This window comes from Hylobates moloch, unplaced genomic scaffold (assembly GCF_009828535.3).
Source record: "Hylobates moloch isolate HMO894 unplaced genomic scaffold, HMol_V3 SCAFFOLD_11, whole genome shotgun sequence".
In the NCBI taxonomy this organism is placed as follows: domain Eukaryota; kingdom Metazoa; phylum Chordata; class Mammalia; order Primates; family Hylobatidae; genus Hylobates; species Hylobates moloch.
Window position 1 is genome coordinate 49,564,742 of NW_026652286.1, and position 13,875 is coordinate 49,578,616.

The 13,875-nt window shown below is 41.7% G+C and overlaps 1 long non-coding RNA gene across 1 annotated transcript; it reads right to left on the reverse strand.

Annotated features, from left to right (window-relative positions):
- Positions 1 to 3,868: 3,868 nt before the first annotated feature.
- Positions 3,869 to 10,076, reverse strand: LOC131380678 (uncharacterized). Its single transcript, XR_009208755.1, has 3 exons — positions 10,030 to 10,076; positions 4,560 to 4,648; positions 3,869 to 3,921 (listed from the first exon to the last, which is right to left on the reverse strand). It is a non-coding gene; the product is annotated as an uncharacterized LOC131380678 (long non-coding RNA).
- Positions 10,077 to 13,875: the final 3,799 nt, after the last annotated feature.

The following is a 13,875-nucleotide window of genomic DNA, read 5'->3' on the forward strand; positions in this document are numbered from 1 at the left end:
TCCAAAACATAAAAGTTCAAGGCCCGGCTTTCAGTTATTTTAGGTACAGTGTAAACCCAGAAGTGAAATTGCCGGATCATATGGCAATTTTATTTTTAATTTTTTGAGGAACCCCCATACTTTTTTCTATAGCGGCTGTACCATTTTACATTTCCACCGGCAGTGCACAAGGGTTCCAAGACTACTTACTTTTTATGTATTTTTCAAATTGTAATATGCAGTACTAATTTTATTTTATTTTACTTTATTTTGAGACAGGGTCCTTCTCTGTTGCCCCAGCTGGAGTGCAGTGGCACAATTACGGCTCACTGCAACCTCAGCTCCCAGGCTCAGGTGATCTTCCCACCTCAGCCTCCTGAGTAGCTGGGAATATAGGAACATGCCACCACGCCCAGCTAGTTTTGGTATTACAGTACTAATTTTTAAAAATAGTAAATCAAAAGTAGGCTGACATTATTGTTAGTTCTTTAAAGATCTTTCAGAGACGGACTAGGCCTAGACACATGTCCAATTTTGGAGTCAATAGCATATAGACAGTATTCAAAGCCATGAGACTGGATAAGCTCTGCTAGGAAGAAAGTGTTAAGTGCTTACTATGTGAAGCACTATTCTAAGTGCTTTACAAGTACTATCTCATGTAACTCTTACAATAACCCAGTGAAGTAGTTATTAACCTCCATCTCACAGTAACTTAACTAAGGTCCTGCGGCTGTTAAGTACGTAAGTGCTAGAGCTGGGCTTGGAACTAGAGCAATCTGACTCTAATTCACGGAGTTAGACTCTAGCTCCGTGACTCTAGCTCATGGAGATGAAGCTTCATAGCCTCTCACTCAACAGGCCCCTTCCTAGAGTGGTAGCAGTATAGTTGCATGGTCATATGTTTTCAAAATTTTGCAAAGGTAAAATTGTCTCATCACAATCATTTAAAACCACTTTTTCTTTCCCCTACAACTACTCCTCAGGTAGGGTGGCAGTGGAATGACTACAGACATTTTTGGAACACAGCTAAGGGGAAGATGAGTTGAGAATACCTTTAGTTTGGGTTTAGTTGGACACTGCTGTGGCTTAAATGTCCCCTCTAGGCCGGGTGCGGTGGCTCACACCTGTAATCCCAGCACTTTGGGAGGCCGAGGCAGGTGGATCACAAGGTCAGGAGTTTGAGACCAGCCTGGCCAAGATGGTGAAACCCCATCTCTACTAAAAATAAAAAAAAGAAAAATTAGCCAGGCATGGTGGCAGGCGCCTGTAGTCCCAGCTACTCGGGAGGCTGAGGCAGGAGAATTCCTTGAACCTGGGAGGCAGAGGCTACAGTGAGCTGAGATCGTGCCACTGCACTCTAGCCTGGGTGACAGAGCGAGACTCCATCTCAAAAAAAAAAAAAAAGTCCTCTCTAAAACTCGTGTTGAAATTTAATTGCCATTGTGACAGTATTAAATGGTAAGACTGTTTTTTTTTTTTTTTTTTTTGAGACGGATTCTCGCTCTTTCACCCAGGCTGGAGTACAGTGGCGCGATCTCGGCTCACTGCAGGCTCCGCCCCCCGGGGTTCACGCCATTCTCCTGCCTCAGCCTCCCTTGTAGCTGGGACTACAGGCGCCTGCCACCTCGCCCGGCTAATTTTTTGTATTTTTAGTAGAGACGGGGTTTCACTGTGTTAGCCAGGATGGTCTCGATCTCCTGACCTCGTGATCCGCCCGCCTCGGCCTCCCAAAGTGCTGGGATTACAGGCGTGAGCCACGGCGCCCGGCCTGCTAAGACTGTTAAGAGGTGATTGGGGCATGAAGGCTCCACCCTCATAAACAATGTCATTATCATGAGAGTGTGTTAGTTATCTTGAGAGTGGGCTTGTTCTAAAAATGAGTTTAGCCCCCTTTTGCCTGCTCACTTTGGCACTCTCTTGCCTTTCTGCCTTTCACCATGATGACACAGCAAGAAGGACCTCACCAGATGCTAAGCAGATGTCAGTGCCATGCGCTTGGACTTCCCAGGCTCCAGAACTGTGGCCTAAATAAATTTCTTTTTTGAAATAAATTGTCCAGTTTGCAGTATTCTGTTATAGCAACACTAAACAGACTAAGACATACATATGTAGTTCACAATAACCTTCACATGTGGTTATTGAACCAACAGAACCAGCATTATGCATGATGGTGCACAGCCAACAGTATTTATCAATATTTAATATGAATGCATACTATGGTGTCCAGCATGACAAGTATGTGGGGAATGGAAGAGAAGCAAGGGTTGACAATAATGGAGCCTGAAGTTAGTCTGTAGAAAACTCTTCCAGTCATCACATGTGCAAAATTATAAGGGGAGGATTTAGATTCATTGACAGCTAGTTGAAATAGAAGTTCTCTTATGTCAAGAGTATACTCAATAATGCAGCAATCATTTTCTTTTTTGATGGAAATTGTATAAAATTGAATTTATCAAAAATTTTATTTGTAGGGCACATTGCCAAAAATAGCAAATAAGTCTATGTGCAGTATCTTCTAACACCAAATATATGTCATTTTTCCAGAACAATTCTCCAGTTCTCTGACACCAGCTGGGTGTCCAGCAAGTCAATTCAATCCTGACACTAAGTCCCAGAGGTAGCACTGATCTCAGTCTCACAAGACTGCTCTTGCTTCAGATGCCATCTGTGAATGAGGTGCCCAGGATACCTACACTTCTGTCCAGCCAACTACAAATTCGGGGGTTCTCATGACACCCTTCTTAGACTCAATAATTCACAAGAGTGACTCACAGAATTCAGGAAAGTGCTACACTTACTATTACAGTTTTATTATAAAGGATACAGATGAACAGTCAGTTGAAGAGGTACATAGTACAAGGTCTACAAGAGTCCCAAACACAGGAGTTCCCTGTGAAGTCAGGGTGCTCCACCCTTTCAGCACGTGGATGTGTTCACTAACTTCAAAGCTTTCTAACTCTTGTTATTCAAGAGCTTTTATAATTCAGTCTCCTGCCCGCTTCACTTTCCGGGAGGTCAGAGGGTGAAGCTAAAAGTTCCCACCTTCAACCTGCACAGTGGCTCACTCCTGTAATGCCAGCACATTGGGAGGCCGAGGTGGGAGGATCACTTGAGGCCAGGAGTTTGAGACCAGCCTGGTCAACATAGTGAAACCCCATCTCTACTAAAAATACAAAAATTAGCTGGGTGTGGTGGTGCGTGCCAGTAGTCCCAGCTACTCGGGAGGCTGAGGTGGGAGGATGGCTTGAGCCCAGGAATTTGAGGTGACAGTGAGCTATGATTGTGCCACTGGTTACAGTGAGCTATGATGATGACTCCAGCCTAAGTGACAGAGTAAGACCTCGTCTCTGAAAAAATAAAAGTTCCCAACTTCTAATCACATGTTTGGTCTTTCTGGAGACCAGCCTCCATCCTGAAGCTATTTAGGGGCTCCACCCTGAGTCACTTCATTAGCATAAACTCTGGTTGTGGTGCAAAGGAATGCCTAATGAACAACAAAAGACACTCCTAACACTCAGGAAATTAGGGTTTTAGGACCTCTGTGCTAGGAACTAGGGACAAAAACCAAATATATACGTATAATTTTTTTATACCACAGTCTATGTGTGAAGTTGCATATACATCCAAATAAGGGTTCTAATTCTCATTTATTTTATTGGAACCTTTAAAAACATCTTTCCAAATTTCAGTTGAAAGTAGTATATAAAAATTTTATCAACTTTTTGAATAAACTTTGACCATTTTATTTGTGTTCAAGTTACTCTTCCAAGTCTTTGAAAATATATTTTAGCATTCTTAATGTTTTTTGTACCTATATTTCAAGACTTAAACAATTTTATAATGGATAGACTATTTTGCTACATTTTAATTCTTTAAAGAAAGTTGAGGCCGGGTGTGGCGTCTCACGCCTGTAAATTGGCCCGTGTGTTCAAACTACTCCATCTATAAAACAATATACACACAACATACAAAAAGCAAATGTTATAATTCAAGCCATCTAATTCATTTTCTTCTTGAGTATCCTCATAGTCGACAGAGCATCTACAAACAAGATGTTATGAAACAGGAAAAAGTCCAGAAAATTAAAAATATAAATGCCAAAAAAAATCAATATAAAGTTTCTAAGATGGTAAAATAAACCTCCCATATAATAGAAAAAGAAAACTGCGGCTGGGCACGGTGGCTGATGCCTGTAATCCCAGTACTTTGGGAGGCCAAGGCAGGTGGATCACCTGAGGTCGGAAGTTCAAGACCAGCCTGACCAACATGGAGAAACCCCGTCTCTACTAAAAATACAAAATTAGCTGGGGATGGGTGGCACATGCCTGTAATCCCAGCTACTCAGGAGGCTAAGGAAAAAAAATCACTTGAACCTGGGAGGCAGAGGTTGTGGTGAGCTGAGATCGCGCCATTGCACTCTAGCCTGGGCAACAAGAGCAAAACTCCGTCTCAAAAAAAAAAACTGCAAAAAATGGAAGACAAAAATAGCAAGTTTAACATCTGACAAACAGGAGATCCAAAAAGAGAACAGACACAATGGCAGAGACAAAACTGACCAAGTATTAATAGAAAAGAATTACCTGAAGCTGAAGGACATGAGTCCTCAGGCTTAAAAGTTCACAGAAACCTAGCATGATGAGAGACTCAAGGTCCACACTCAGACATGTTGCTGTGAAATAGAAGGATCACCAGGATAAAGAGGGAAAAAAACACAGGTCATCTATGAAGGATGGCATCTGACTGGCATATAACCTGAGAAATGGCTATCCGAAGACTGTCAAACAATGCCTTCCAAATTCTGAGTGAATATGACTTTACAGTGGTACAATTTAAATTGAGAAGCAAGAATATCACTGAGAATAATATAACATCTATGTGTCCATCATAAAAAAACCCACATGAACAGTTTTTCATTTTTGCTTTAGAATTCTTAAAGTAAAAAACAGAGTACCCCCTACTCCAAGGCAACTATTCTCACAAATTGGCTTGTAATTTCTAGTCTATGTTTTCATACTTTCAGAATCTGTGTGTGTGGCTATAAGCAATATAGAGTGAGATTCATGTGTTTGAAAAGTATCTGAATTAAAATCTTACAGTGTCTAGCCTTCTGTTCGCTTGCCCCCTTCTCTATTCTATTTATAAGCAATGTAGCTGACTGCCGGGGCCACATCCTGATTTAATGGGCCCTGAAACTTATACAATTTGGGGGACTTCTTTAAGAAAAATAATATTAAATTATGACTATAAAGTTGTATCTGATAGTAAATTTGTATTTAGAGTGGGAAAGGAAATTATAACAAGTGACAAGTTTTACAGTTGACAGCCAGAGATATACAATATTTTTATTAATTAACTGCATGACACAGTTCTATATCCTTATTTTCTCTACAACTTTTAGCTGTTTACTTTTCTTTTTTTTTTTTTTTTGAGAAGGAGTCTCACTCTGTCGCCAGGCTGGAGTGCAGTGGTGCCATCTCAGCTCACTGCAACCTCCACCTCCCAGGTTCAAGCAATTCTTGAATCTAAGTAGCTGGGATTACAGGCATGTGCCGTCACACCCAGCTAATTGTTGTATTTTCAGTAGAGACGGGGTTTCACCATGTTGGCCAGGATGGTCTCAATCTCTTGACCTCATGATCCCCCCACCTCGGCCTCCCAAAGTGCTGAGATTACAGGTGTGTACACCACACCCGGCCAGCTGTTTACTCTTTGATAGGCTCTTCCTAGGACAATGATTTTGTAATATCATTTTCAATTCAGCAAATGGAAAGATATTCAGTTTTGTCTCTACGGTTGACCAAAGTTTGTTCTTTGCAATTGATAATTTGGAAGTTTCTTTCTGCTTCACATATGATATTATTGGCAATGTTCTCTAAACTGTTAGGATTGTTATCAACTTTGGGAAAGCCTCTATCTTGCACTGTGAGGTCTTCCCTTTTCATAGCAACCTGTTCTTATTTTGTGGATGTACCATCTTTATGAGAATACCAAGGAGGGTGATTCTTTTAAATTTGTTCATTTCATTTATTTGGTTTATTCCTCTGAATGATCTCCCCTTCCTCCAGTATTGTTTCTTTCTGTTAGTTTAACTCATCCTTTTTGTTTTACTGAAATGTTTTTGCTTGCACATGTTTGAGGAGGGCAAAGAAGAGCTGACTATGACTTCTGTGTGGGAAGGTGCGTGGGAGTTGTGTTACTGAAAGCTTTTTTTCATAACGAGCAGACAGGGAACCAACCATTATACAGTATTTGGCAATCCTGAAATACAGTCTAGCCCTAATTCACTCAGTTTCTTTAGAATAAACCATCTTCTTTCTTGCAAGGGTTGAGGAAGGAGCCTGATGGCTCTGCACACAGGGAGCGGGACAGGATTTTTTATTAAGGCTTCAGCTTTATAGCTCACTTCTGCCATGAGGATGGTGGTGGCAAAAACATCAAGAACACCAGCATACACACCTCCACAATGATTTGTCTCTATCATTTGTTACGGTGAGTCTGGAGTCTTGTTAAGGTGAGTCTAGGAGTCTGTCTTGCCATCTTCTTTTCAGTGTCAGCACTGGCTTAGATGCTTTTTATTATTTGTATTCCTTTCAGCATTAAATCTCAGAGAGAGCCATGTATGTCTCTGGAGTTTTGCCTGCAGGCTATACAATGCCCTCAGCTCCAAGGCCCTTCCTCTTCCATGCTCACAGCTCAGAAAATACTTCCCAACACTCATCTTACCAGAGTGTAAGCCAGGTGCCAAGACATGACAAGTAGCAATGCCACATTTTTTAATTTTTAAAAACTGGGTCAGTCACAGATCTGAATAGCACTGAAACACAGCTGCTTTAAATTTTTGTCCCCTAAAACAAGGTCTAATTATAAGCTGCATGAGCAACTAAATCAGAAGTGTGCATTTGATTAAAACATGAACATTGTTTTTGACAGGTGGGTTTTGCGTTGACTCTGTCCCAGCTCAGAGTGGGGGTAGTCTCCAGTTTGACTTAAAAACACAGCGCCCCAAATCCTTAGTGTTTGCAGCTTGCAGCTTGCAATATGCATAACAAGGAAGGGGTTGGGGGGCGTTCCACACCATCCCAACACAAAGGCAAGGTCAAGCTAATTATGTCCAGTCTCACTTTGGTAGGGGGATAAGGATTTCTCTTCAGGGCACCTTAACCCCTTGAGGAGGCCAGGTCCCCTCACTTTATGTTCCAGGGCTTACAAGAGTCGATACTGCTAACATGGGAAGGGTCCGATGGGGAAGGAAAGCAGGCCACTGCCTCCAGGGTAGAAGAGCTCATTTCAAATCGGATGCTCATGGGCAACCAAATTTTGCAGGCAGTTGATAGTCCACTCCAGACAGCAGCATGAAGGACAGCTGGTCACCGAAGCAGTTCCCCCTTTGTGGTTCCTCCTCCCTCCAGTTTTCCCTTCCCTCCCCCTATTTCAGATTTCTCCCCATCTTCCTTTTCTGTGGTCCATGGTGAGTGCCACCCCCACCCTCTTCTCCTTCTACCCCAGTATGTGGTCATTTGTTTGGTCTCTGTGAGCAGGAAAACCTGCAAGTTTGCAGACCAAACTTTGTGTTTGGAGCAGTATTTGTAATCTTTGTAGGTGACTCATGTCTACTGGTACGGACCAGGAGTGGGGATGGGAGCTAGCACTGGGGATAGTAATGGTACAGGTTTGATGCTCTCAGTGGTACCGGTAGAGCATGGTGAAGGGAAGAATGATTGTATCCTTTTTTAAGGAAGATTTCCTCCTATAATCAACTTTTTCAATTAATTGACCAACTTCTAGTTCATAGAAGAGGTTTCCTACTATGCTATTACTAGCTACAATGCATTGAATACCTATGAGTACCTATTATGTGTCAGCAGTGGCTTAGATGCTCTTCACTATTTTTATTCCTTTCATCATCCTTCCAAGGTGTATTCACTTGTATCTGCATATTATAAAGAAAATGAGGTTCCCAGGCCAGGCGTGGTGGCTCACACCTGTAATCTCAGCACTTTGGGAGGCTGAGGCAGGTAGATCGCTTGAGCCCAGGAGGTCGAGACTGGCCTGGGCAACATGGTGAAACCCCGTCTCTACAAAAAATACAATAATTAGCTGGACGTGGTGGCACACGCCTGTAGTCTCCGCTACTTGGGAAGCTGAGGTGGGAGGATGGCTTGAGCCCTGGAAGTCATACAGTGAGCTATGATGGCACCACTGCACTCCAGCCTGGGCGATGGAATGAGACCCTGTCTCAGAGAAAAAGAAAAGAAAATGAGATTTCCAGAGGCTCTTTGACTCTTTGACATCATTGACTCCAGGTAAGCAGATAATCAATTGCTGCTGAGTCAAATCCTCTATGCCTCATTTTTCTCATTTGTATTATGATGATGTTATGTGTCTTTAATGAGTTAATCTAGATAAAGAGATTTGTAAGCACTTAATAAATGTTTGGATGAGGAAGCATACAGGTATATCTTAGCTGATATTACCTCACTCAAGATAATCCTGCAAGTAAATAATGGAATATGAATTTGATTAATAGTCTTTCTGGCCAGGCATGGTGGCTCATGTCTGTAATCCCAGCAGTTTAAGAGGCTGAGGCAGGCAGATCAACTTGAGGCCAGGAGTTCAAGACTAGCCTGGCCAACATGGCAGAATCCCATCTCTGCTAAAAATACAAAAAATTAGCCTGGCATGGTGGCGCACCCCTGTAGTCCCAGCTTCTAGGGAGGCTGAGGTGGGAGAATCACTTGAGCCCGGGAGGTGGAAGTTGCAGTGAGTCAACATCGGGCCACTGCACTCCAGCCTGGGCAACAAAGCAAGACTCTATCTCAAAAAAAAAAAAAAAAGCATTTCTACTGAAAGACCGAGAGGAGACTGTGTGCAGGGACAAAGCAATAGGCTACCCAGATCAGAGTCTTTGTGATGATGGTGGAAAGGAAGTATTGAAGGAAGGCCTGCCTGCTATTCCTTAGCTCACGGTTAAGAATGTCCTCTCTATATTCCCACCTACTTATAGTCCCCTGTTAGGAGACTAACACATTTATTAGGTATTTACTATGTGCCAAGTGCTGTGCTGGACACCTGTCACTTCAGCTCATTTGCTCCTTATTCCATTTGCATGAAATGAGAATTATTATCCTCATTTTTCTGATAAGGAAATTGATAGAGTCATCATATAACTTTCCCAAGGTCAAACAGCCAGTGAATGGTAGAGCCATGATTTGAACCCATAATTTGGAGAGATTCCAGAGCCTGCTCCGTGTGGCTTCCATGAATGGGAACCTATTCCTTTTGAAGTTATTCCTATGGCCCCTTTAAGCTTCAGGACAAATCATTTTGTGACTAAGTATAAGACAGTCACAGTCGGGCACGGTGGCTAACGCCTGTAATCCTAACACTTTGGGAGGCTGAGGCGGGTGGATCACTTGAGGTCAGGAGTTCAAGACCAGCCTGGCCAACAATGGCAAAACTTCGTCTCTACTGAAAATACAAAAAATTAGTCAGGTGTAGTGGCAGACACCTGTAATCCCAGCTACTTGGGAGGCTGAGGCAGGAGAATCACTTGAACTGGGAGGCAGAGGCTGCAGTGAACTGAAATCACACCACTGCACACCAGCCTGGGTGACAGAGCAAAACTCCATCTCAAAATAAATAAATAAATAGACAGTCACCTGTGCTAGCACTCTTCAGGATTAGTTAATAAATCAAATGTTAACTGAAAACCTGGATGACATAATGGCTTTGGTGTCTAAAAACATCTAGAAAAGTTTCCATCTACATTTATGAAAATCTGCATCAGCTCACTAAGGGACAAGTGGAGCCAAAAGCAGGCAGTGATGTGTTAGTCTGAGGCTTCCTGGGCAGGGACTGTCTCGTTCATCAGTTTCCATAGCTCCTAACATGGGATCAGCACATCAAAATTAGGGCCATTTATTGAGTACCTGCTGTGGACCAGATAACTTAATAAGCATCATCTCAATCCTCATAACAATCCTGCAAGGTAGATATTGGCTCCATTTCACAGGTGCAGACTCTAAGGCTCAGAGACATTAAGCAACTTACCACTAATGAGTAGCAGAACTGGTAGAACTCAGACCATCAGAGGTTTCTCAAAAAAGATCATAGTTGAGCTGGATCCTGGAGGATACATTTGAAGGAGGAAAATATGAGAAAAGTCCTTCTAATTCGCAGCAACAGGCAAAGAGGAGGAAAAGAGCATGACGTTACCTAATTGAATAGCAATAATTTTTTTAGAGAAACTCTGTTAAGTCTTCCCAAAACATCCAACTTAGCTTTCATAGGAATAATAGCTCAACTTCTTTTTACACTCGTATTTCATAGGTTTCCATTGTACATTTAATTTAATTTAATTACACCATGTGTGCCCAGCAAAAACTGGTTAGCAAACGTCATTGACTCCTGGTAAGCAGATAATTCAACTGCTGCTGAGTCAAGTCCTTTATGCCTCATTTTTCTCATTTGTGTCATGGCGGTGTTATGTGGCTTTAATGAGTTAATCTAGATAAAGAGATTTGTAAGCACTTAATAAATGTTTGGATGAGGAAGCATACAGGTATATCTTGTTGATACGTTTTCCCTGAAGGAACGTGGAGCATCAGTAAACCCCGTGCATAATTTGGTTACATGGAGGAACATTACCAGCTTCTCCTGTGTTACAGGATGGTTTTATTAGACAAGAATGCCTTCTATGGATCATAGAAAACCTTCCCACCCAAATACTACCTTCTCATTCTCTGGATTTCTAATGAAATGTGCACTTTGTCCCCAGGATACCTGACTCATTCCTTATTCAAAAGCCTTATTTGCAGGTCTGGCCTGAAGGCAGGAAGCAGCACAAAAGTAGTGTCTCCTCCTTCAACATTAGAATGACTGCCATAAAAATAAATAAATAACATCCTTTTTTTACTCCCAAAGGGGATGCTTACAACAAGTGTCTTACTCTCTCCCCAACTACAGCAAATATATGTTCAGGAGTATCAGGTTGCAAGGTATACACCAATTCCAAGAGCACTGCTGCAAGCAAAATATGCCATACTCTCTGATGTTAGAAAATTCTCCAAGTTGACTTCATTTCTCGGTTGCTGGCAGCCAATCATAAGCATCCTAGAAATGCTGCACCTCTAGTGGAAAAGTTGGAATGTAAGGCCCCCCAAGGTCATATGATGGAAAGAGGAAGGGCTTTAGAGGCAGACATGACTGGATCCAAATTCAGTCTGTGCCATTTGTTTTTAGCTGTGCAATTTGGTCAAGTTACTTAACCTCTCTAAGCCTCAGTTTCCTCAATTACACAAAGAATAATCTTTGCTGCATTAAATTCTTGAAAAGGCTTAAGGTGTTAAGGCAGAAATTCACCTAGTTTAGGACTGGACACATAGTGTGCATTCAATGTATGGTAGCCATTATTATTGATTATTTTTCAGTATAACTCCAACATTGAGCCTTAGGTGTAATGAAGCTATAGAACGTCGTGACTAAAAGCCAGGCTACCTGGGTTTGAATTCTAGATCTTCTACTTCTGAACTGAGTAAACTTGGACAACTTTTTTAAGCTCTCTGTGCTTCATTTTCCTTCTCTAAAATGGAAAAAGTAACACAACCTATCTCAAAGGGTTGTTATCAGAGTTAAATAAGTTAGTATATGTAAAATGTTTAGAATAGTACTTAGAACATAATAAGCAGTAACATTAAGCATCAGGTATTATATAATTACTGTATTATAACTGTCTCTTTAACTGTGAACTGTGAGACAAGGACTCTTTTCTTTCTGTATCTCCAGGGTGGTCAAGTGACTGGAGCAGATTAATAAATGTTAATTGAATAAATGAAGCATCCCACATGCCATGCTAGTCAAGACTTTCCCCAATTTAAACTAACCAATTTAAACTAACTACAAAGTCTAGGCATGGTGGTTCATGCCTGTAACCTCAGCCCTTGAGAGGCTGAGGTGAGGGGATCAGCTGAGCTCAGGAATTCAAGACCAGCCCGGGCAACATAGTGAGACCCTGTCTCTCCAAAAAAAAAAAAAAAAAAGCTGGATGTGGTAGCACATTCCTGTAGTCCCAGCTAATCGGGAGGCTGAGATGGGAGGATTGCTGGAGCTCAGGAATTCAAGGCTGCAGTGAGTCACGATCGTGTCACCACAGTCTAGCGTTAGTGACAGAGTGAGACCCTGTCTCAAAAAATAAAATAAAAATAAATAAACTAACTAAAGAAAAAATAAGGCAATTTATTGCTGCTCATATTTAAATAATCCAGGGGTGAATCTTCCTTCAGGCATAATTAGAACCCAGGGTTCAAATAATTTAAGGAATTGTATCTGGCATTTCTGTTTTGTTGGCTCTCTCCACATGTAGGGCATTATAGCCACCAGCAACCCAAGCCTCAGAGCCAGCCACTTTAGCACTCAGTGGAAAAAGAGACTCTTCCAAAATATCTGGCCAGGAGAGAATTTTAATGTGCCCAGTTTGAGTCATGCACCCATCCTACTATTAACTTCTGTGGTCAAAGAAATGAGGTAATCTGATTAGCTAGGTCTGCCCCACTGTGTAAAAAGGAAGGGGCAGCCCTATGCAAACACACAGATTTCCCCAAAGGAAATAACATTCTATTATAGGGATGAAGGGAAAGGGATGCTGAGCAGGCAAAAATGCCAGATGGCTTGACATATGCCAAAGAATGGTTGTCAAGCCCATTGGTCCTAGGTCAGCAGTCCCCAACCTTTTTGGCACCAGGGACCGCTTTCATGGAAGACAATGTTTCCACAGACCAATGTGTGTATGTGGGGAGGGATGGTTTCAGGATGAAACCTGAAATATAATGTACAAGTGCATTATATTTATTGTGTGCTTTATTTCTATTATTATTACATTGTAATATGTAATGAAATAATTATACAACTCACCATAATGTAGAATCAGTGGGAGCCCTGAGCTTGTTTTCTTGCAACTAGACAGTCCTATCTGAGGATGATGAGAGACAGTGACAGATCATCAGGCATTAGATTCTCATAAGGAGCACACAACCTAGATCCCTTGCTTGCCCACTTCACAATAGGGTTCACGCTCCTAAGAGAACCTAATGCCATCTGACAGGAGGCAGAGTTCAGGCAGTAATGAGAGCAATGGGGAGGGGCTATAAATACAGATGAAGCTTCGCTCGCCTGCCACTCACCTCCTGCTGTGTGGCCTGTCCTAGATTATTCCAGACAATAAAACTCTGCGCACTTTTAACAGGGCTTTTAAGAAAAACACCTTAATCTTTCTAAGTAATTATTCCAGATTTCAATAATCCCCACATAAAGTTATTCTTAAATTCAATCTAGTCTAAATTCCTTGGTATTCAAGCTATTTTTCTTCTTGTTTGTTCTTCTGTGAAATGAAAAAAATGGCTAAGCAAGTTATTTAATCTATAAATTAATGTAAATACTTTTTATGAAGGAAGGACAAATAGATATTATGAATATGGGGTCACCTGGAGAAGCATGGTGAGAAATCAAATCTAATGGGAAAGAAAGCTGTGATTAGTGAAGTCTACTTGCCCCAGGTTCTAGAGAGGAGAGTGGTCACACAGTTGGCTGTGTTTGCCGTCTCTGGTTTTTGTAATTCTTCATCTTAAAAACAAAAGTTTTATCTACTTACAGGGCTAAAAATTATTCCCCAGTGAATCAGCAAAGAGAGTGTAATTAGCATGTTTTTTATGCAAAAGAACATTGCAAACCACTCAGCACTCTGCTTGGATTTGCTGAGGTGCCACCACAGGTGTTAACAAAAATGAGATATGTGAGAGAGAAAATCATTACACCCACCAGCAGCCCTTCCTTCCACCCTGATCTCATCGTCTGAAGCCTCATCACTGACACCAGATATGCTTTTGTGGCATTGTGGCAGCT